Below are 16,964 nucleotides of genomic sequence, written 5' to 3'. Positions count from 1 at the left end.
CTTTCTTGGCGGTGGGAAATCATTTAAGCCGGTCTCTACCAGCGCCCTTTGCTTTCTTTTTGTTATTTATTTATTTTTGGTTCGGGGGCAGGGGTGTTTAATGCGGAGGCGTTGTTTTTAGGGTACAGTGGATTCAACTTTAGAAGCCACACTGCGAGAAAAGCAGGCAATGCCGTCTTCCTGTGAACACGGACCGTGCTGGCTGGCGGCGTGACAGCGACACGCCCAGCTCGGCTCGTTGGTCTAGGGGTATGATTCTCGCTTAGGGTGCGAGAGGTCCCGGGTTCAAATCCTGGACGAGCCCACCTTTTGACAGTACTGAGGCTCGTCCGCTTCCACTGGTTGCGTGCAGTCTTCTCTCCTCCAGGGTTTTCTGGCGCCAGTGTAGTGAGTGGGAAACACCCGACGTGTCTCTCTCTCGCGCTCGAAGGTATGCTGTTGCTTCCTGTCAACCGAATGCCTCCCTGCAGCGGGAATGCCTTTCTAACGCCAAACTGCGCTTTTTCTCCCGCCGTCATGCAGAGTTCCACCCCGAAACTCCTCTTTGCTTTGATGTTGAACGAATGCTGTCTTCGGTGGACTTTTCCGCACGGGATCCGTGAGAGAGGGCAACGCAGGGCATAGCAGGCTTCCCATGCGGCAGTACAGTTTGCCAGCCCAAAATCGGCACGTCGGGCGGAGGCAGCATGGTGTATCTGCGGCTCGTTGGTCTAGGGGTATGATTCTCGCTTAGGGTGCGAGAGGTCCCGGGTTCAAATCCTGGACGAGCCCTCCTTTTAACAGTACTGAGGCTCGTCCGCTTCCACTGGTTGCGTGCAGTCTTCTCTCCTCCAGGGTTTTCTGGTGCCAGTGTAGTGAGTGGGAAACACCCAACGTGTTTCTCCCTCGCGCTCGAGGGTATGCTGTTGCTTCCTGTCAACCGAATCCCTCCCTGCAGCGGGAATGCCTTTCTAACGCCAAACTTTTTCTCCCGCCGTAATGCAGAGTTCCACCCCGAAACTCCTCTTTGCTTTGATGTTGAACGAATGCTGTCTTCGGTGGACTTTCCCGCACGGGATCCGTGAGAGAGGGCAACGCAGGGCATAGCAGGTGCATCTGCGGCTCGTTGGTCTAGGGGTATGATTCTCGCTTTGGCTGCGAGAGGTCCAGTGTTCAAATCCCGGACGAGCCCTGGCTTTTCCAGTTCCCCTTTTCTGCCGCCTGCACAGCCCACCTTTTTGTGAATCTTGGAAGGCTAGCTCGCCCCACGTGGCTCATGGTTAGGCAATGTGCGACGGCTCGTTGGTCTAGTGGTATGATTCTCGCTTCGGGTGCGAGAGGCCCCGGGTTCAAATCCCGGACGAGCCCGGACCTCGGCTCCCTCTGCCTTTCTTGGCGGTGGGAAATCATTTAAGCCGGTCTCTACCAGCGCCCTTTGCTTTCTTTTTGTTATTTATTTATTTTTGGTTCGGGGGCAGGGGTGTTTAATGCGGAGGCGTTGTTTTTAGGGTACAGTGGATTCAACTTTAGAAGCCACACTGCGAGAAAAGCAGGCAATGCCGTCTTCCTGTGAACACGGACCGTGCTGGCTGGCGGCGTGACAGCGACACGCCCAGCTCGGCTCGTTGGTCTAGGGGTATGATTCTCGCTTAGGGTGCGAGAGGTCCCGGGTTCAAATCCCGGACGAGCCCACCTTTTGACAGTACTGAGGCTCGTCCGCTTCCACTGGTTGCGTGCAGTCTTCTCTCCTCCAGGGTTTTCTGGCGCCAGTGTAGTGAGTGGGAAACACCCGACGTGTCTCTCTCTCGCGCTCGAAGGTATGCTGTTGCTTCCTGTCAACCGAATGCCTCCCTGCAGCGGGAATGCCTTTCTAACGCCAAACTGCGCTTTTTCTCCCGCCGTCATGCAGAGTTCCACCCCGAAACTCCTCTTTGCTTTGATGTTGAACGAATGCTGTCTTCGGTGGACTTTTCCGCACGGGATCCGTGAGAGAGGGCAACGCAGGGCATAGCAGGCTTCCCATTCGGCAGTACAGTTTGCCAGCCCAAAATCGGCACGTCGGGCGGAGGCAGCATGGTGTATCTGCGGCTCGTTGGTCTAGGGGTATGATTCTCGCTTAGGGTGTGAGAGGTCCCGGGTACAAATCCCGGACGAGCCCACCTTTTAACAGTACTGAGGCTCGTCCGCTTCCACTGGTTGCGTGCAGTCTTCTCTCCCCCAGGGTTTTCTGGTGCCAGTGTAGTGAGTGGGAAACACCCGACGTGTCTCTCTCTCGCGCTCGAGGGTATGCTGTTGCTTCCTGTCAACCGAATTCCTCCCTGCAGCGGGAATGCCTTTCTAACGCCAAACTTTTTCTCCCGCCGTCATGCAGAGTTCCACCCCGAAACTTCTCTTTGCTTTGATGTTGAACGAATGCTGTCTTCGGTGGACTTTTCCGCAGGAGATCCGTGAGAGAGGGCAACGCAGGGCATAGCAGGTGCATCTGCGGCTCGTTGGTCTAGGGGTATGATTCTCGCTTTGGGTGCGAGAGGTCCCGGGTTCAAATCCCGGACGAGCCCTGGCTTTTCCAGTTCCCCTTTTCTGCCGCCTGCACAGCCCACCTTTTTGTGAATCTTGGAAGGCTAGCTCGCCCCACGTGGCTCATGGTTAGGCAATGTGCGACGGCTCGTTGGTCTAGTGGTATGATTCTCGCTTCGGGTGCGAGAGGCCCCGGGTTCAAATCCCGGACGAGCCCGGACCTAGGCTCCCTCTGCCTTTCTTGGCGGTGGGAAATCATTTAAGCCGGTCTCTACCAGCGCCCTTTGCTTTCTTTTTGTTATTTATTTATTTTTGGTTCGGGGGCAGGGGTGTTTAATGCGGAGGCGTTGTTTTTAGGGTACAGTGGATTCAACTTTAGAAGCCACACTGCGAGAAAAGCAGGCAATGCCGTCTTCCTGTGAACACGGACCGTGCTGGCTGGCGGCGTGACAGCGACACGCCCAGCTCGGCTCGTTGGTCTAGGGGTATGATTCTCGCTTAGGGTGCGAGAGGTCCCGGGTTCAAATCCCGGACGAGCCCACCTTTTGACAGTACTGAGGCTCGTCCGCTTCCACTGGTTGCGTGCAGTCTTCTCTCCTCCAGGGTTTTCTGGCGCCAGTGTAGTGAGTGGGAAACACCCGACGTGTCTCTCTCTCGCGCTCGAGGGTATGCTGTTGCTTCCTGTCAACCGAATGCCTCCCTGCAGCGGGAATGCCTTTCTAACGCCAAACTGCGCTTTTTCTCCCACCGTCATGCAGAGTTCCACCCCGAAACTCCTCTTTGCTTTGATGTTGAACGAATGCCATCTTCGGTGGACTTTTCCGCACGGGATCCGTGAGAGAGGGCAACGCAGGGCATAGCAGGCTTCCCATGCGGCAGTACAGTTTGCCAGCCCAAAATCGGCACGTCGGGCGGAGGCAGCATGGTGTATCTGCGGCTCGTTGGTCTAGGGGTATGATTCTCGCTTAGGGTGCGAGAGGTCCCGGGTTCAAATCCCGGACGAGCCCACCTTTTGACAGTACTGAGGCTCGTCCGCTTCCACTGGTTGCGTGCAGTCTTCTCTCCTCCAGGGTTTTCTGGCGCCAGTGTAGTGAGTGGGAAACACCCGACGTGTCTCTCTCTCGCGCTCGAGGGTATGCTGTTGCTTCCTGTCAACCGAATGCCTCCCTGCAGCGGGAATGCCTTTCTAACGGCAAACTGCGCTTTTTCTCCCGCTGTCATGCAGAGTTCCACCCCGAAACTCCTCTTTGCTTTGATGTTGAACGAATGCCGTCTTCGGTGGACTTTTCCGCACGGGATCCGTGAGAGAGGGCAACGCAGGGCATAGCAGGCTTCCCATGCGGCAGTACAGTTTGCCAGCCCAAAATCGGCACGTCGGGCGGAGGCAGCATGGTGTATCTGCGGCTCGTTGGTCTAGGGGTATGATTCTCGCTTAGGGTGCGAGAGGTCCCGGGTTCAAATCCTGGACGAGCCCACCTTTTAACAGTACTGAGGCTCGTCCGCTTCCACTGGTTGCGTGCAGTCTTCTCTCCTCCAGGGTTTTCTGGTGCCAGTGTAGTGAGTGGGAAACACCCGACGTGTTTCTCCCTCGCGCTCGAGGGTATGCTGTTGCTTCCTGTCAACCGAATTCCTCCCTGCAGCGGGAATGCCTTTCTAACGCCAAACTGCGCTTTTTCTCCCGCCGTAATGCAGAGTTCCACCCCGAAACTCCTCTTTGCTTTGATGTTGAACGAATGCTGTCTTCGGTGGACTTTTCCGCACGGGATCCGTGAGAGAGGGCAACGCAGGGCATAGCAGGTGTACCTGCGGCTCGTTGGTCTAGGGGTATGATTCTCGCTTTGGGTGCGAGAGGCCCCGGGTTCAAATCCCGGACGAGCCCGGACCTAGGCTCCCTCTGCAAGAGGTCCGGGTTCAAATCCCGGACCAGCCCTGGCTTTTCCTGTTCCCCTTTTCTGCCGCCTGCACAGCCCGCCTTTTTGTGAATCTTGGAAGGCTAGCCCCACGTGGCTCAGGGTCAGGCAATGTGCGACGGCTCGTTGGTCTAGTGGTATGATTCTCGCTTCGGGTGCGAGAGGCCCCGGGTTCAAATCCCGGACGAGCCCGGACCTAGGCTCCCTCTGCCTTTCTTGGCGGTGGGAAATCATTTAAGCCGGTCTCTACCAACGCCCTTTGCTTTCTTTTTGTTATTTATTTATTTTTGGTTCGGGGGCAGGGGTGTTTAATGCGGAGGCGTTGTTTTTAGGGTACAGTGGATTCAACTTTAGAAGCCACACTGCGAGAAAAGCAGGCAATGCCGTCTTCCTGTGAACACGGACCGTGCTGGCTGGCGGCGTGACAGCGACACGCCCAGCTCGGCTCGTTGGTCTAGGGGTATGATTCTCGCTTAGGGTGCGAGAGGTGTCGGGTTCAAATCCCGGACGAGCCCACCTTTTGACAGTACTGAGGCTCGTCCGCTTCCACTGGTTGCGTGCAGTCTTCTCTCCTCCAGGGTTTTCTGGCGCCAGTGTAGTGAGTGGGAAACACCCAACGTGTCTCTCTCTCGCGCTCGAGGGTATGCTGTTGCTTCCTGTCAACCGAATGCCTCCCTGCAGCGGGAATGCCTTTCTAACGCCAAACTGCGCTTTTTCTCCCGCCGTCATGCAGAGTTCCACCCCGAAACTCCTCTTTGCTTTGATGTTGAACGAATGCCGTCTTCGGTGGACTTTTCCGCACGGGATCCGTGAGAGAGGGCAACGCAGGGAATAGCAGGTGTATCTGCGGCTCGTTGGTCTAGGGGTATGATTCTCGCTTTGGGTGCGAGAGGTCCCGGGTTCAAATCCTGGACGAGCCCACCTTTTAACAGTACTGAGGCTCGTCCGCTTCCACTGGTTGCGTGCAGTCTTCTCTCCTCCAGGGTTTTCTGGTGCCAGTGTAGTGAGTGGGAAACACCCAACGTGTTTCTCCTTCGCGCTCGAGGGTATGCTGTTGCTTCCTGTCAACCGAATTCCTCCCTGCAGCGGGAATGCCTTTCTAACGCCAAACTGCGCTTTTTCTCCCGCCGTAATGCAGAGTTCCACCCCGAAACTCCTCTTTGCTTTGATGTTGAACGAATGCTGTCTTCGGTGGACTTTTCCGCACGGGATCCGTGAGAGAGGGCAACGCAGGGCATAGCAGGCTTCCCATGCGGCAGTACAGTTTGCCAGCCCAAAATCGGCACGTCGGGCGGAGGCAGCATGGTGTATCTGCGGCTCGTTGGTCTAGGGGTATGATTCTCGCTTAGGGTGCGAGAGGTCCCGGGTTCAAATCCCGGACGAGCCCACCTTTTGACAGTACTGAGGCTCGTCCGCTTCCACTGGTTGCGTGCAGTCTTCTCTCCTCCAGGGTTTTCTGGCGCCAGTGTAGTGAGTGGGAAACACCCGACGTGTCTCTCTCTCGCGCTCGAGGGTATGCTGTTGCTTCCTGTCAACCGAATGCCTCCCTGCAGCGGGAATGCCTTTCTAACGGCAAACTGCGCTTTTTCTCCCGCTGTCATGCAGAGTTCCACCCCGAAACTCCTCTTTGCTTTGATGTTGAACGAATGCCGTCTTCGGTGGACTTTTCCGCACGGGATCCGTGAGAGAGGGCAACGCAGGGCATAGCAGGCTTCCCATGCGGCAGTACAGTTTGCCAGCCCAAAATCGGCACGTCGGGCGGAGGCCGCATGGTGTATCTGCGGCTCGTTGGTCTAGGGGTATGATTCTCGCTTAGGGTGCGAGAGGTCCCGGGTTCAAATCCTGGACGAGCCCACCTTTTAACAGTACTGAGGCTCGTCCGCTTCCACTGGTTGCGTGCAGTCTTCTCTCCTCCAGGGTTTTCTGGTGCCAGTGTAGTGAGTGGGAAACACCCGACGTGTTTCTCCCTCGCGCTCGAGGGTATGCTGTTGCTTCCTGTCAACCGAATTCCTCCCTGCAGCGGGAATGCCTTTCTAACGCCAAACTGCGCTTTTTCTCCCGCCGTAATGCAGAGTTCCACCCCGAAACTCCTCTTTGCTTTGATGTTGAACGAATGCTGTCTTCGGTGGACTTTTCCGCACGGGATCCGTGAGAGAGGGCAACGCAGGGCATAGCAGGTGTACCTGCGGCTCGTTGGTCTAGGGGTATGATTCTCGCTTTGGGTGCGAGAGGCCCCGGGTTCAAATCCCGGACGAGCCCGGACCTAGGCTCCCTCTGCGAGAGGTCCGGGTTCAAATCCCGGACCAGCCCTGGCTTTTCCTGTTCCCCTTTTCTGCCGCCTGCACAGCCCGCCTTTTTGTGAATCTTGGAAGGCTAGCCCCACGTGGCTCAGGGTCAGGCAATGTGCGACGGCTCGTTGGTCTAGTGGTATGATTCTCGCTTCGGGTGCGAGAGGCCCCGGGTTCAAATCCCGGACGAGCCCGGACCTAGGCTCCCTCTGCCTTTCTTGGCGGTGGGAAATCATTTAAGCCGGTCTCTACCAACGCCCTTTGCTTTCTTTTTGTTATTTATTTATTTTTGGTTCGGGGGCAGGGGTGTTTAATGCGGAGGCGTTGTTTTTAGGGTACAGTGGATTCAACTTTAGAAGCCACACTGCGAGAAAAGCAGGCAATGCCGTCTTCCTGTGAACACGGACCGTGCTGGCTGGCGGCGTGACAGCGACACGCCCAGCTCGGCTCGTTGGTCTAGGGGTATGATTCTCGCTTAGGGTGCGAGAGGTGTCGGGTTCAAATCCCGGACGAGCCCACCTTTTGACAGTACTGAGGCTCGTCCGCTTCCACTGGTTGCGTGCAGTCTTCTCTCCTCCAGGGTTTTCTGGCGCCAGTGTAGTGAGTGGGAAACACCCAACGTGTCTCTCTCTCGCGCTCGAGGGTATGCTGTTGCTTCCTGTCAACCGAATGCCTCCCTGCAGCGGGAATGCCTTTCTAACGCCAAACTGCGCTTTTTCTCCCGCCGTCATGCAGAGTTCCACCCCGAAACTCCTCTTTGCTTTGATGTTGAACGAATGCCGTCTTCGGTGGACTTTTCCGCACGGGATCCGTGAGAGAGGGCAACGCAGGGAATAGCAGGTGTATCTGCGGCTCGTTGGTCTAGGGGTATGATTCTCGCTTTGGGTGCGAGAGGTCCCGGGTTCAAATCCTGGACGAGCCCACCTTTTAACAGTACTGAGGCTCGTCCGCTTCCACTGGTTGCGTGCAGTCTTCTCTCCTCCAGGGTTTTCTGGTGCCAGTGTAGTGAGTGGGAAACACCCAACGTGTTTCTCCTTCGCGCTCGAGGGTATGCTGTTGCTTCCTGTCAACCGAATTCCTCCCTGCAGCGGGAATGCCTTTCTAACGCCAAACTGCGCTTTTTCTCCCGCCGTAATGCAGAGTTCCACCCCGAAACTCCTCTTTGCTTTGATGTTGAACGAATGCTGTCTTCGGTGGACTTTTCCGCACGGGATCCGTGAGAGAGGGCAACGCAGGGCATAGCAGGCTTCCCATGCGGCAGTACAGTTTGCCAGCCCAAAATCGGCACGTCGGGCGGAGGCAGCATGGTGTATCTGCGGCTCGTTGGTCTAGGGGTATGATTCTCGCTTAGGGTCCGAGAGGTTTCCGGGTTCAAATCCCGGACGAGCCCACCTTTTGACAGTACTGAGGCTCGTCCGCTTCCACTGGTTGCGTGCAGTCTTCTCTCCTCCAGGGTTTTCTGGCGCCAGTGTAGTGAGTGGGAAACACCCGACGTGTCTCTCTCTCGCGCTCGAGGGTATGCTGTTGCTTCCTGTCAACCGAATGCCTCCCTGCAGCGGGAATGCCTTTCTAACGGCAAACTGCGCTTTTTCTCCCGCTGTCATGCAGAGTTCCACCCCGAAACTCCTCTTTGCTTTGATGTTGAACGAATGCCGTCTTCGGTGGACTTTTCCGCACGGGATCCGTGAGAGAGGGCAACGCAGGGCATAGCAGGCTTCCCATGCGGCAGTACAGTTTGCCAGCCCAAAATCGGCACGTCGGGCGGAGGCCGCATGGTGTATCTGCGGCTCGTTGGTCTAGGGGTATGATTCTCGCTTAGGGTGCGAGAGGTCCCGGGTTCAAATCCTGGACGAGCCCACCTTTTAACAGTACTGAGGCTCGTCCGCTTCCACTGGTTGCGTGCAGTCTTCTCTCCTCCAGGGTTTTCTGGTGCCAGTGTAGTGAGTGGGAAACACCCGACGTGTTTCTCCCTCGCGCTCGAGGGTATGCTGTTGCTTCCTGTCAACCGAATTCCTCCCTGCAGCGGGAATGCCTTTCTAACGCCAAACTGCGCTTTTTCTCCCGCCGTAATGCAGAGTTCCACCCCGAAACTCCTCTTTGCTTTGATGTTGAACGAATGCTGTCTTCGGTGGACTTTTCCGCACGGGATCCGTGAGAGAGGGCAACGCAGGGCATAGCAGGTGTACCTGCGGCTCGTTGGTCTAGGGGTATGATTCTCGCTTTGGGTGCGAGAGGCCCCGGGTTCAAATCCCGGACGAGCCCGGACCTAGGCTCCCTCTGCGAGAGGTCCGGGTTCAAATCCCGGACCAGCCCTGGCTTTTCCTGTTCCCCTTTTCTGCCGCCTGCACAGCCCGCCTTTTTGTGAATCTTGGAAGGCTAGCCCCACGTGGCTCAGGGTCAGGCAATGTGCGACGGCTCGTTGGTCTAGTGGTATGATTCTCGCTTCGGGTGCGAGAGGCCCCGGGTTCAAATCCCGGACGAGCCCGGACCTAGGCTCCCTCTGCCTTTCTTGGCGGTGGGAAATCATTTAAGCCGGTCTCTACCAACGCCCTTTGCTTTCTTTTTGTTATTTATTTATTTTTGGTTCGGGGGCAGGGGTGTTTAATGCGGAGGCGTTGTTTTTAGGGTACAGTGGATTCAACTTTAGAAGCCACACTGCGAGAAAAGCAGGCAATGCCGTCTTCCTGTGAACACGGACCGTGCTGGCTGGCGGCGTGACAGCGACACGCCCAGCTCGGCTCGTTGGTCTAGGGGTATGATTCTCGCTTAGGGTGCGAGAGGTGTCGGGTTCAAATCCCGGATGAGCCCACCTTTCGACAGTACTGAGGCTCGTCCGCTTCCACTGGTTGCGTGCAGTCTTCTCTCCTCCAGGGTTTTCTGGCGCCAGTGTAGTGAGTGGGAAACACCCAACGTGTCTCTCTCTCGCGCTCGAGGGTATGCTGTTGCTTCCTGTCAACCGAATGCCTCCCTGCAGCGGGAATGCCTTTCTAACGCCAAACTGCGCTTTTTCTCCCGCCGTCATGCAGAGTTCCACCCCGAAACTCCTCTTTGCTTTGATGTTGAACGAATGCCGTCTTCGGTGGACTTTTCCGCACGGGATCCGTGAGAGAGGGCAACGCAGGGAATAGCAGGTGTATCTGCGGCTCGTTGGTCTAGGGGTATGATTCTCGCTTTGGGTGCGAGAGGTCCCGGGTTCAAATCCTGGACGAGCCCACCTTTTAACAGTACTGAGGCTCGTCCGCTTCCACTGGTTGCGTGCAGTCTTCTCTCCTCCAGGGTTTTCTGGTGCCAGTGTAGTGAGTGGGAAACACCCAACGTGTTTCTCCTTCGCGCTCGAGGGTATGCTGTTGCTTCCTGTCAACCGAATTCCTCCCTGCAGCGGGAATGCCTTTCTAACGCCAAACTGCGCTTTTTCTCCCGCCGTAATGCAGAGTTCCACCCCGAAACTCCTCTTTGCTTTGATGTTGAACGAATGCTGTCTTCGGTGGACTTTTCCGCACGGGATCCGTGAGAGAGGGCAACGCAGGGCATAGCAGGTGTATCTGCGGCTCGTTGGTCTAGTTGTATGATTCTCGCTTTGGGTCCGAGAAGACCCGGGTTCAAATCCCGGACGAGCCCTGGCTTTTCCAGTTCCCCTTTTCTGCCGCCTGCACAGCCTGCCTTTTTGAGAATCTTGGAAGGCTAGCCCCACGAGGCTCAGGGCCAGGCAATGTGCGACGGCTCGTTGGTCTAGTGGTATGATTCTCGCTTTAGGTGTGAGAGGCCCTGGGTTCAAATCCCGGACGAGCCCGGACCTAGGCTCCCTCTGCCTTTCTTGGCGGTGGGAAATCATTTAAGCCGGTCTCTACCAGCGCCCTTTGCTTTCTTTTTGTTATTTATTTATTTTTGGTTCGGGGGCAGGGGTGTTTAATGCGGAGGCGTTGTTTTTAGGGTACAGTGGATTCAACTTTAGAAGCCACACTGCGAGAAAAGCAGGCAATGCCGTCTTCCTGTGAACACGGACCGTGCTGGCTGGCGGCGTGACAGCGACACGCCCAGCTCGGCTCGTTGGTCTAGGGGTATGATTCTTGCTTAGGGTGCGAGAGGTCCCGGGTTCAAATCCCGGACGAGCCCACCTTTTGACAGTACTGAGGCTCGTCCGCTTCCACTGGTTGCGTGCAGTCTTCTCTCCTCCAGGGTTTTCTGGCGCCAGTGTAGTGAGTGGGAAACACCCGACGTGTCTCTCTCTCGCGCTCGAGGGTATGCTGTTGCTTCCTGTCAACCGAATGCCTCCCTGCAGCGGGAATGCCTTTCTAACGCCAAACTGCGCTTTTTCTCCCGCCATCATGCAGAGTTCCACCCCGAAACTCCTCTTTGCTTTGATGTTGAACGAATGCTGTCTTCGGTGGACTTTTCCGCAGGGGATCCGTGAGAGAGGGCAACGCAGGGCATAGCAGGTGCATCTGCGGCTCGTTGGTCTAGGGGTATGATTCTCGCTTTGGGTGCGAGAGGTCCCGGGTTCCCCTTTTCTGCCGCCTGCACAGCCCGCCTTTTTGTGAATCTTGGAAGGCTAGCTCGCCCCACGTGGCTCAGGGTCAGGCAATGTGCGACGGCTCGTTGGTCTAGTGGTATGATTCTCGCTTCGGGTGCGAGAGGCCCCGGGTTCAAATCCCGGACGAGCCCGGACCTAGGCTCCCTCTGCCTTTCTTGGCGGTGGGAAATCATTTAAGCCGGTCTCTACCAGCGCCCTTTGCTTTCTTTTTGTTATTTATTTATTTTTGGTTCGGGGGCAGGGGTGTTTAATGCGGAGGCGTTGTTTTTAGGGTACAGTGGATTCAACTTTAGAAGCCACACTGCGAGAAAAGCAGGCAATGCCGTCTTCCTGTGAACACGGACCGTGCTGGCTGGCGGCGTGACAGCGACACGCCCAGCTCGGCTCGTTGGTCTAGGGGTATGATTCTCGCTTAGGGTGCGAGAGGTCCCGGGTTCAAATCCCGGACGAGCCCACCTTTTAACAGTACTGAGGCTCGTCCGCTTCCACTGGTTGCGTGCAGTCTTCTCTCCTCCAGGGTTTTCTGGTGCCAGTGTAGTGAGTGGGAAACACCCGACGTGTTTCTCCCTCTCGCCCCAGGGTATGCTGTTGCTTCCTGTCAACCGAATTCCTCCCTGCAGCGGGAATCCCTTTCTAACGCCAAACTGCGCTTTTTCTCCCGCCGTCATGCAGAGTTCCACCCCGAAACTCCTCTTTGCTTTGATGGTGAACGAATGCTGTCTTCGGTGGACTTTTCCGCACGGGATCCGTGAGAGAGGGCAACGCAGGGCATAGCAGGCTTCCCATGCGGCAGTACAGTTTGCCAGCCCAAAATTGGCACGTCGGGCGGAGGCAGCATGGTGTATCTGCGGCTCGTTGGTCTAGGGGTATGATTCTCGCTTAGGGTGCGAGAGGTCCCGGGTTCAAATCCTGGATGAGCCCACCTTTTAACAGTACTGAGGCTCGTCCGCTTCCACTGGTTGCGTGCAGTCTTCTCTACTCCAGGGTTTTCTGGTGCCAGTGTAGTGAGTGGGAAACACCCGACGTGTCTCTCCCTCGCGCTCGAGGGTATGCTGTTGCTTCCTGTCAACTGAATTCCTCCCTGCAGCGGGAATGCCTTTCTAACGCCAAACTGCGCTTTTTCTCCCGCCTTAATGCAGAGTTCCACCCCGAAACTCCTCTTTGCTTTGATGTTGAACGAATGCTGTCTTCGTTGGACTTTTCCGCACGGGATCCGTGAGAGAGGGCAACGCAGGGCATAGCAGGTGTATCTGCGGCTCGTTGGTCTAGGGGTATGATTCTCGCTTTGGGTGCGAGAGGTCCCGGGTTCAAATCCCGGACGAGCCCTGGCTTTTCCAGTTCCCCTTTTCTGCCGCCTGCACAGCCCGCCTTTTTGTGAATCTTGGAAGGCTAGCTCGCCCCACGTGGCTCAGGGTCAGGCAATGTGAGACGGCTCGTTGGTCTAGTGGTATGATTCTCGCTTCGGGTGCGAGAGGCCCCGGGTTCAAATCCCGGACGAGCCCGGACCCAGGCTCCCTCTGCCTTTCTTGGCGGTGGGAAATCATTTAAGCCGGTCTCTACCAGCGCCCTTTGCTTTCTTTTTGTTATTTATTTATTTTTGGTTCGGGGGCAGGGGTGTTTAATGCGGAGGCGTTGTTTTTAGGGTACAGTGGATTCAACTTTAGAAGCCACACTGCGAGAAAAGCAGGCAATGCCGTCTTCCTGTGAACACGGACCGTGCTGGCTGGCGGCGTGACAGCAACACGCCCAGCTCGGCTCGTTGGTCTAGGGGTATGATTCTCGCTTAGGGTGCGAGAGGTCCCGGGTTCAAATCCCGAACGAGCCCACCTTTTGACAGTACTGAGGCTCGTCCGCTTCCACTGGTTGCGTGCAGTCTTCTCTCCTCTAGGGTTTTCTGGCGCCAGTGTAGTGAGTGGGAAACACCCGACGTGTCTCTCTCTCGCGCTCGAGGGTATGCTGTTGCTTCCTGTCAACCGAATGCCTCCCGGCAGCGGGAATGCCTTTCTAACGGCAAACTGCGCTTTTTCTCCCGCCGTCATGCAGAGTTCCACCCCGAAACTCCTCTTTGCTTTGATGTTGAACGAATGCCGTCTTCGGTGGACTTTTCCGCACGGGATCCGTGAGAGAGGGCAACGCAGGGCATAGCAGGCTTCCCATGCGGCAGTACAGTTTGCCAGCCCAAAATCGGCACGTCGGGCGGAGGCAGCATGGTGTATCTGCGGCTCGTTGGTCTAGGGGTATGATTCTCGCTTAGGGTGCGAGAGGTCCCGGGTTCAAATCCTGGACGAGCACACCTTTTAACAGTACTGAGGCTCGTCCGCTTCCACTGGTTGCGTGCAGTCTTCTCTCCTCCAGGGTTTTCTGGTGCCAGTGTAGTGAGTGGGAAACACCCGACGTGTTTCTCCCTCGCGCTCGAGGGTATGCTGTTGCTTCCTGTCAACCGAATTCCTCCCTGCAGCGGGAATGCCTTTCTAACGCCAAACTGCGCTTTTTCTCCCGCCGTAATGCAGAGTTCCACCCCGAAACTCCTCTTTGCTTTGATGTTGAACGAATGCTGTCTTCGGTGGACTTTTCCGCACGGGATCCGTGAGAGAGGGCAACGCAGGGCATAGCAGGTGTACCTGCGGCTCGTTGGTCTAGGGGTATGATTCTCGCTTTGGGTGCGAGAGGCCCCGGGTTCAAATCCCGGACGAGCCCGGACTTAGGCTCCCTCTGTGATAGGTCCGGGTTCAAATCCCGGACCAGCCCTGGCTTTTCCTGTTCCCCTTTTCTGCCGCCTGCACAGCCCGCCTTTTTGTGAATCTTGGAAGGCTAGCCCCACGTGGCTCAGGGTCAGGCAATGTGCGACGGCTCGTTGGTCTAGTGGTATGATTCTCGCTTCGGGTGCGAGAGGCCCCGGGTTCAAATCCCGGACGAGCCCGGACCTAGGCTCCCTCTGCCTTTCTTGGCGGTGGGAAATCATTTAAGCCGGTCTCTACCAGCGCCCTTTGCTTTCTTTTTGTTATTTATTTATTTTTGGTTCGGGGGCAGGGGTGTTTAATGCGGAGGCGTTGTTTTTAGGGTACAGTGGATTCAACTTTAGAAGCCACACTGCGAGAAAAGCAGGCAATGCCGTCTTCCTGTGAACACGGACCGTGCTGGCTGGCGGCGTGACAGCGACACGCCCAGCTCGGCTCGTTGGTCTAGGGGTATGATTCTCGCTTAGGGTGCGAGAGGTGTCGGGTTCAAATCCCGGACGAGCCCACCTTTTGACAGTACTGAGGCTCGTCCGCTTCCACTGGTTGCGTGCAGTCTTCTCTCCTCCAGGGTTTTCTGGCGCCAGTGTAGTGAGTGGGAAACACCCAACGTGTCTCTCTCTCGCGCTCGAGGGTATGCTGTTGCTTCCTGTCAACCGAATGCCTCCCTGCAGCGGGAATGCCTTTCTAACGCCAAACTGCGCTTTTTCTCCCGCCGTCATGCAGAGTTCCACCCCGAAACTCCTCTTTGCTTTGATGTTGAACGAATGCCGTCTTCGGTGGACTTTTCCGCACGGGATCCGTGAGAGAGGGCAACGCAGGGCATAGCAGGCTTCCCATGCGGCAGTACAGTTTGCCAGCCCAAAATCGGCACGTCGGGCGGAGGCAGCATGGTGTATCTGCGGCTCGTTGGTCTAGGGGTATGATTCTCGCTTAGGGTGCGAGAGGTCCCGGGTTCAAATCCCGGACGAGCCCACCTTTTGACAGTACTGAGGCTCGTCCGCTTCCACTGGTTGCGTGCAGTCTTCTCTCCTCCAGGGTTTTCTGGCGCCAGTGTAGTGAGTGGGAAACACCCGACGTGTCTCTCTCTCGCGCTCGAGGGTATGCTGTTGCTTCCTGTCAACCGAATGCCTCCCTGCAGCGGGAATGCCTTTCTAACGGCAAACTGCGCTTTTTCTCCCGCTGTCATGCAGAGTTCCACCCCGAAACTCCTCTTTGCTTTGATGTTGAACGAATGCCGTCTTCGGTGGACTTTTCCGCACGGGATCCGTGAGAGAGGGCAACGCAGGGCATAGCAGGCTTCCCATGCGGCAGTACAGTTTGCCAGCCCAAAATCGGCACGTCGGGCGGAGGCAGCATGGTGTATCTGCGGCTCGTTGGTCTAGGGGTATGATTCTCGCTTAGGGTGCGAGAGGTCCCGGGTTCAAATCCTGGACGAGCCCACCTTTTAACAGTACTGAGGCTCGTCCGCTTCCACTGGTTGCGTGCAGTCTTCTCTCCTCCAGGGTTTTCTGGTGCCAGTGTAGTGAGTGGGAAACACCCGACGTGTTTCTCCCTCGCGCTCGAGGGTATGCTGTTGCTTCCTGTCAACCGAATTCCTCCCTGCAGCGGGAATGCCTTTCTAACGCCAAACTGCGCTTTTTCTCCCGCCGTAATGCAGAGTTCCACCCCGAAACTCCTCTTTGCTTTGATGTTGAACGAATGCTGTCTTCGGTGGACTTTTCCGCACGGGATCCGTGAGAGAGGGCAACGCAGGGCATAGCAGGTGTACCTGCGGCTCGTTGGTCTAGGGGTATGATTCTCGCTTTGGGTGCGAGAGGCCCCGGGTTCAAATCCCGGACGAGCCCGGACCTAGGCTCCCTCTGCGAGAGGTCCGGGTTCAAATCCCGGCCTAGCCCTGGCTTTTCCTGTTCCCCTTTTCTGCCGCCTGCACAGCCCGCCTTTTTGTGAATCTTGGAAGGCTAGCCCCACGTGGCTCAGGGTCAGGCAATGTGCGACGGCTCGTTGGTCTAGTGGTATGATTCTCGCTTCGGGTGCGAGAGGCCCCGGGTTCAAATCCCGGACGAGCCCGGACCTAGGCTCCCTCTGCCTTTCTTGGCGGTGGGAAATCATTTAAGCCGGTCTCTACCAGCGTCCTTTGCTTTCTTTTTGTTATTTATTTATTTTTGGTTCGGGGGCAGGGGTGTTTAATGCGGAGGCGTTGTTTTTAGGGTACAGTGGATTCAACTTTAGAAGCCACACTGCGAGAAAAGCAGGCAATGCCGTCTTCCTGTGAACACGGACCGTGCTGGCTGGCGGCGTGACAGCGACACGCCCAGCTCGGCTCGTTGGTCTAGGGGTATGATTCTCGCTTAGGGTGCGAGAGGTGTCGGGTTCAAATCCCGGACGAGCCCACCTTTTGACAGTACTGAGGCTCGTCCGCTTCCACTGGTTGCGTGCAGTCTTCTCTCCTCCAGGGTTTTCTGGCGCCAGTGTAGTGAGTGGGAAACACCCAACGTGTCTCTCTCTCGCGCTCGAGGGTATGCTGTTGCTTCCTGTCAACCGAATGCCTCCCTGCAGCGGGAATGCCTTTCTAACGCCAAACTGCGCTTTTTCTCCCGCCGTCATGCAGAGTTCCACCCCGAAACTCCTCTTTGCTTTGATGTTGAACGAATGCCGTCTTCGGTGGACTTTTCCGCACGGGATCCGTGAGAGAGGGCAACGCAGGGAATAGCAGGTGTATCTGCGGCTCGTTGGTCTAGGGGTATGATTCTCGCTTTGGGTGCGAGAGGTCCCGGGTTCAAATCCTGGACGAGTCCACCTTTTAACAGTACTGAGGCTCGTCCGCTTCCACTGGTTGCGTGCAGTCTTCTCTCCTCCAGGGTTTTCTGGTGCCAGTGTAGTGAGTGGGAAACACCCAACGTGTTTCTCCTTCGCGCTCGAGGGTATGCTGTTGCTTCCTGTCAACTGAATTCCTCCCTGCAGCGGGAATGCCTTTCTAACGCCAAACTGCGCTTTTTCTCCC

The 16,964-nt window shown here is 56.4% G+C and overlaps 43 non-coding genes across 43 annotated transcripts; all 43 read left to right on the top strand.

The window, feature by feature from the left end:
* Nucleotides 1–232: 232 nt before the first annotated feature.
* Nucleotides 233–304, top strand: TRNAP-AGG (transfer RNA proline (anticodon AGG)). Its single transcript has one exon. It is a non-coding gene; the product is annotated as a tRNA-Pro (tRNA).
* Nucleotides 305–699: 395 nt separating this feature from the next.
* On the top strand, nucleotides 700–771 carry TRNAP-AGG (transfer RNA proline (anticodon AGG)). Its single transcript has one exon. It is a non-coding gene; the product is annotated as a tRNA-Pro (tRNA).
* Nucleotides 772–1,275: 504 nt separating this feature from the next.
* On the top strand, nucleotides 1,276–1,347 carry TRNAP-CGG (transfer RNA proline (anticodon CGG)). The gene has a single exon. It is a non-coding gene; the product is annotated as a tRNA-Pro (tRNA).
* Nucleotides 1,348–1,598: 251 nt separating this feature from the next.
* TRNAP-AGG (transfer RNA proline (anticodon AGG)) lies at nucleotides 1,599–1,670 on the top strand. The gene has a single exon. It is a non-coding gene; the product is annotated as a tRNA-Pro (tRNA).
* Nucleotides 1,671–2,065: 395 nt separating this feature from the next.
* TRNAP-AGG (transfer RNA proline (anticodon AGG)) lies at nucleotides 2,066–2,137 on the top strand. Its single transcript has one exon. It is a non-coding gene; the product is annotated as a tRNA-Pro (tRNA).
* A 328-nt stretch (nucleotides 2,138–2,465) lies between these two features.
* On the top strand, nucleotides 2,466–2,537 carry TRNAP-UGG (transfer RNA proline (anticodon UGG)). The gene has a single exon. It is a non-coding gene; the product is annotated as a tRNA-Pro (tRNA).
* A 104-nt stretch (nucleotides 2,538–2,641) lies between these two features.
* TRNAP-CGG (transfer RNA proline (anticodon CGG)) lies at nucleotides 2,642–2,713 on the top strand. Its single transcript has one exon. It is a non-coding gene; the product is annotated as a tRNA-Pro (tRNA).
* A 251-nt stretch (nucleotides 2,714–2,964) lies between these two features.
* On the top strand, nucleotides 2,965–3,036 carry TRNAP-AGG (transfer RNA proline (anticodon AGG)). Its single transcript has one exon. It is a non-coding gene; the product is annotated as a tRNA-Pro (tRNA).
* A 395-nt stretch (nucleotides 3,037–3,431) lies between these two features.
* On the top strand, nucleotides 3,432–3,503 carry TRNAP-AGG (transfer RNA proline (anticodon AGG)). The gene has a single exon. It is a non-coding gene; the product is annotated as a tRNA-Pro (tRNA).
* A 395-nt stretch (nucleotides 3,504–3,898) lies between these two features.
* Nucleotides 3,899–3,970, top strand: TRNAP-AGG (transfer RNA proline (anticodon AGG)). Its single transcript has one exon. It is a non-coding gene; the product is annotated as a tRNA-Pro (tRNA).
* A 333-nt stretch (nucleotides 3,971–4,303) lies between these two features.
* On the top strand, nucleotides 4,304–4,375 carry TRNAP-UGG (transfer RNA proline (anticodon UGG)). Its single transcript has one exon. It is a non-coding gene; the product is annotated as a tRNA-Pro (tRNA).
* A 151-nt stretch (nucleotides 4,376–4,526) lies between these two features.
* On the top strand, nucleotides 4,527–4,598 carry TRNAP-CGG (transfer RNA proline (anticodon CGG)). The gene has a single exon. It is a non-coding gene; the product is annotated as a tRNA-Pro (tRNA).
* A 251-nt stretch (nucleotides 4,599–4,849) lies between these two features.
* Nucleotides 4,850–4,921, top strand: TRNAP-AGG (transfer RNA proline (anticodon AGG)). Its single transcript has one exon. It is a non-coding gene; the product is annotated as a tRNA-Pro (tRNA).
* Nucleotides 4,922–5,254: 333 nt separating this feature from the next.
* TRNAP-UGG (transfer RNA proline (anticodon UGG)) lies at nucleotides 5,255–5,326 on the top strand. Its single transcript has one exon. It is a non-coding gene; the product is annotated as a tRNA-Pro (tRNA).
* A 395-nt stretch (nucleotides 5,327–5,721) lies between these two features.
* On the top strand, nucleotides 5,722–5,793 carry TRNAP-AGG (transfer RNA proline (anticodon AGG)). Its single transcript has one exon. It is a non-coding gene; the product is annotated as a tRNA-Pro (tRNA).
* A 395-nt stretch (nucleotides 5,794–6,188) lies between these two features.
* On the top strand, nucleotides 6,189–6,260 carry TRNAP-AGG (transfer RNA proline (anticodon AGG)). The gene has a single exon. It is a non-coding gene; the product is annotated as a tRNA-Pro (tRNA).
* Nucleotides 6,261–6,593: 333 nt separating this feature from the next.
* TRNAP-UGG (transfer RNA proline (anticodon UGG)) lies at nucleotides 6,594–6,665 on the top strand. Its single transcript has one exon. It is a non-coding gene; the product is annotated as a tRNA-Pro (tRNA).
* A 151-nt stretch (nucleotides 6,666–6,816) lies between these two features.
* Nucleotides 6,817–6,888, top strand: TRNAP-CGG (transfer RNA proline (anticodon CGG)). The gene has a single exon. It is a non-coding gene; the product is annotated as a tRNA-Pro (tRNA).
* A 251-nt stretch (nucleotides 6,889–7,139) lies between these two features.
* Nucleotides 7,140–7,211, top strand: TRNAP-AGG (transfer RNA proline (anticodon AGG)). The gene has a single exon. It is a non-coding gene; the product is annotated as a tRNA-Pro (tRNA).
* A 333-nt stretch (nucleotides 7,212–7,544) lies between these two features.
* Nucleotides 7,545–7,616, top strand: TRNAP-UGG (transfer RNA proline (anticodon UGG)). Its single transcript has one exon. It is a non-coding gene; the product is annotated as a tRNA-Pro (tRNA).
* An 863-nt stretch (nucleotides 7,617–8,479) lies between these two features.
* On the top strand, nucleotides 8,480–8,551 carry TRNAP-AGG (transfer RNA proline (anticodon AGG)). Its single transcript has one exon. It is a non-coding gene; the product is annotated as a tRNA-Pro (tRNA).
* A 333-nt stretch (nucleotides 8,552–8,884) lies between these two features.
* TRNAP-UGG (transfer RNA proline (anticodon UGG)) lies at nucleotides 8,885–8,956 on the top strand. Its single transcript has one exon. It is a non-coding gene; the product is annotated as a tRNA-Pro (tRNA).
* A 151-nt stretch (nucleotides 8,957–9,107) lies between these two features.
* TRNAP-CGG (transfer RNA proline (anticodon CGG)) lies at nucleotides 9,108–9,179 on the top strand. Its single transcript has one exon. It is a non-coding gene; the product is annotated as a tRNA-Pro (tRNA).
* Nucleotides 9,180–9,430: 251 nt separating this feature from the next.
* On the top strand, nucleotides 9,431–9,502 carry TRNAP-AGG (transfer RNA proline (anticodon AGG)). Its single transcript has one exon. It is a non-coding gene; the product is annotated as a tRNA-Pro (tRNA).
* A 333-nt stretch (nucleotides 9,503–9,835) lies between these two features.
* On the top strand, nucleotides 9,836–9,907 carry TRNAP-UGG (transfer RNA proline (anticodon UGG)). The gene has a single exon. It is a non-coding gene; the product is annotated as a tRNA-Pro (tRNA).
* Nucleotides 9,908–10,412: 505 nt separating this feature from the next.
* Nucleotides 10,413–10,484, top strand: TRNAL-UAG (transfer RNA leucine (anticodon UAG)). Its single transcript has one exon. It is a non-coding gene; the product is annotated as a tRNA-Leu (tRNA).
* Nucleotides 10,485–10,735: 251 nt separating this feature from the next.
* TRNAP-AGG (transfer RNA proline (anticodon AGG)) lies at nucleotides 10,736–10,807 on the top strand. The gene has a single exon. It is a non-coding gene; the product is annotated as a tRNA-Pro (tRNA).
* Nucleotides 10,808–11,284: 477 nt separating this feature from the next.
* TRNAP-CGG (transfer RNA proline (anticodon CGG)) lies at nucleotides 11,285–11,356 on the top strand. The gene has a single exon. It is a non-coding gene; the product is annotated as a tRNA-Pro (tRNA).
* A 251-nt stretch (nucleotides 11,357–11,607) lies between these two features.
* On the top strand, nucleotides 11,608–11,679 carry TRNAP-AGG (transfer RNA proline (anticodon AGG)). The gene has a single exon. It is a non-coding gene; the product is annotated as a tRNA-Pro (tRNA).
* Nucleotides 11,680–12,074: 395 nt separating this feature from the next.
* Nucleotides 12,075–12,146, top strand: TRNAP-AGG (transfer RNA proline (anticodon AGG)). Its single transcript has one exon. It is a non-coding gene; the product is annotated as a tRNA-Pro (tRNA).
* Nucleotides 12,147–12,479: 333 nt separating this feature from the next.
* Nucleotides 12,480–12,551, top strand: TRNAP-UGG (transfer RNA proline (anticodon UGG)). The gene has a single exon. It is a non-coding gene; the product is annotated as a tRNA-Pro (tRNA).
* A 104-nt stretch (nucleotides 12,552–12,655) lies between these two features.
* Nucleotides 12,656–12,727, top strand: TRNAP-CGG (transfer RNA proline (anticodon CGG)). The gene has a single exon. It is a non-coding gene; the product is annotated as a tRNA-Pro (tRNA).
* A 251-nt stretch (nucleotides 12,728–12,978) lies between these two features.
* Nucleotides 12,979–13,050, top strand: TRNAP-AGG (transfer RNA proline (anticodon AGG)). Its single transcript has one exon. It is a non-coding gene; the product is annotated as a tRNA-Pro (tRNA).
* A 395-nt stretch (nucleotides 13,051–13,445) lies between these two features.
* TRNAP-AGG (transfer RNA proline (anticodon AGG)) lies at nucleotides 13,446–13,518 on the top strand. The gene has a single exon. It is a non-coding gene; the product is annotated as a tRNA-Pro (tRNA).
* A 332-nt stretch (nucleotides 13,519–13,850) lies between these two features.
* TRNAP-UGG (transfer RNA proline (anticodon UGG)) lies at nucleotides 13,851–13,922 on the top strand. The gene has a single exon. It is a non-coding gene; the product is annotated as a tRNA-Pro (tRNA).
* A 151-nt stretch (nucleotides 13,923–14,073) lies between these two features.
* On the top strand, nucleotides 14,074–14,145 carry TRNAP-CGG (transfer RNA proline (anticodon CGG)). The gene has a single exon. It is a non-coding gene; the product is annotated as a tRNA-Pro (tRNA).
* Nucleotides 14,146–14,396: 251 nt separating this feature from the next.
* On the top strand, nucleotides 14,397–14,468 carry TRNAP-AGG (transfer RNA proline (anticodon AGG)). The gene has a single exon. It is a non-coding gene; the product is annotated as a tRNA-Pro (tRNA).
* A 395-nt stretch (nucleotides 14,469–14,863) lies between these two features.
* TRNAP-AGG (transfer RNA proline (anticodon AGG)) lies at nucleotides 14,864–14,935 on the top strand. Its single transcript has one exon. It is a non-coding gene; the product is annotated as a tRNA-Pro (tRNA).
* A 395-nt stretch (nucleotides 14,936–15,330) lies between these two features.
* TRNAP-AGG (transfer RNA proline (anticodon AGG)) lies at nucleotides 15,331–15,402 on the top strand. The gene has a single exon. It is a non-coding gene; the product is annotated as a tRNA-Pro (tRNA).
* Nucleotides 15,403–15,735: 333 nt separating this feature from the next.
* On the top strand, nucleotides 15,736–15,807 carry TRNAP-UGG (transfer RNA proline (anticodon UGG)). The gene has a single exon. It is a non-coding gene; the product is annotated as a tRNA-Pro (tRNA).
* Nucleotides 15,808–15,958: 151 nt separating this feature from the next.
* TRNAP-CGG (transfer RNA proline (anticodon CGG)) lies at nucleotides 15,959–16,030 on the top strand. The gene has a single exon. It is a non-coding gene; the product is annotated as a tRNA-Pro (tRNA).
* Nucleotides 16,031–16,281: 251 nt separating this feature from the next.
* On the top strand, nucleotides 16,282–16,353 carry TRNAP-AGG (transfer RNA proline (anticodon AGG)). Its single transcript has one exon. It is a non-coding gene; the product is annotated as a tRNA-Pro (tRNA).
* Nucleotides 16,354–16,686: 333 nt separating this feature from the next.
* TRNAP-UGG (transfer RNA proline (anticodon UGG)) lies at nucleotides 16,687–16,758 on the top strand. The gene has a single exon. It is a non-coding gene; the product is annotated as a tRNA-Pro (tRNA).
* The last annotated feature ends 206 nt before the right edge of the window (nucleotides 16,759–16,964 follow it).

This window comes from Dendropsophus ebraccatus, chromosome 4, assembly GCF_027789765.1.
Source record: "Dendropsophus ebraccatus isolate aDenEbr1 chromosome 4, aDenEbr1.pat, whole genome shotgun sequence".
NCBI classification, from domain to species: domain Eukaryota; kingdom Metazoa; phylum Chordata; class Amphibia; order Anura; family Hylidae; genus Dendropsophus; species Dendropsophus ebraccatus.
Note: the sequence above shows the minus strand (reverse complement) of the source record. Positions and strands in the feature narration are given on the sequence as shown.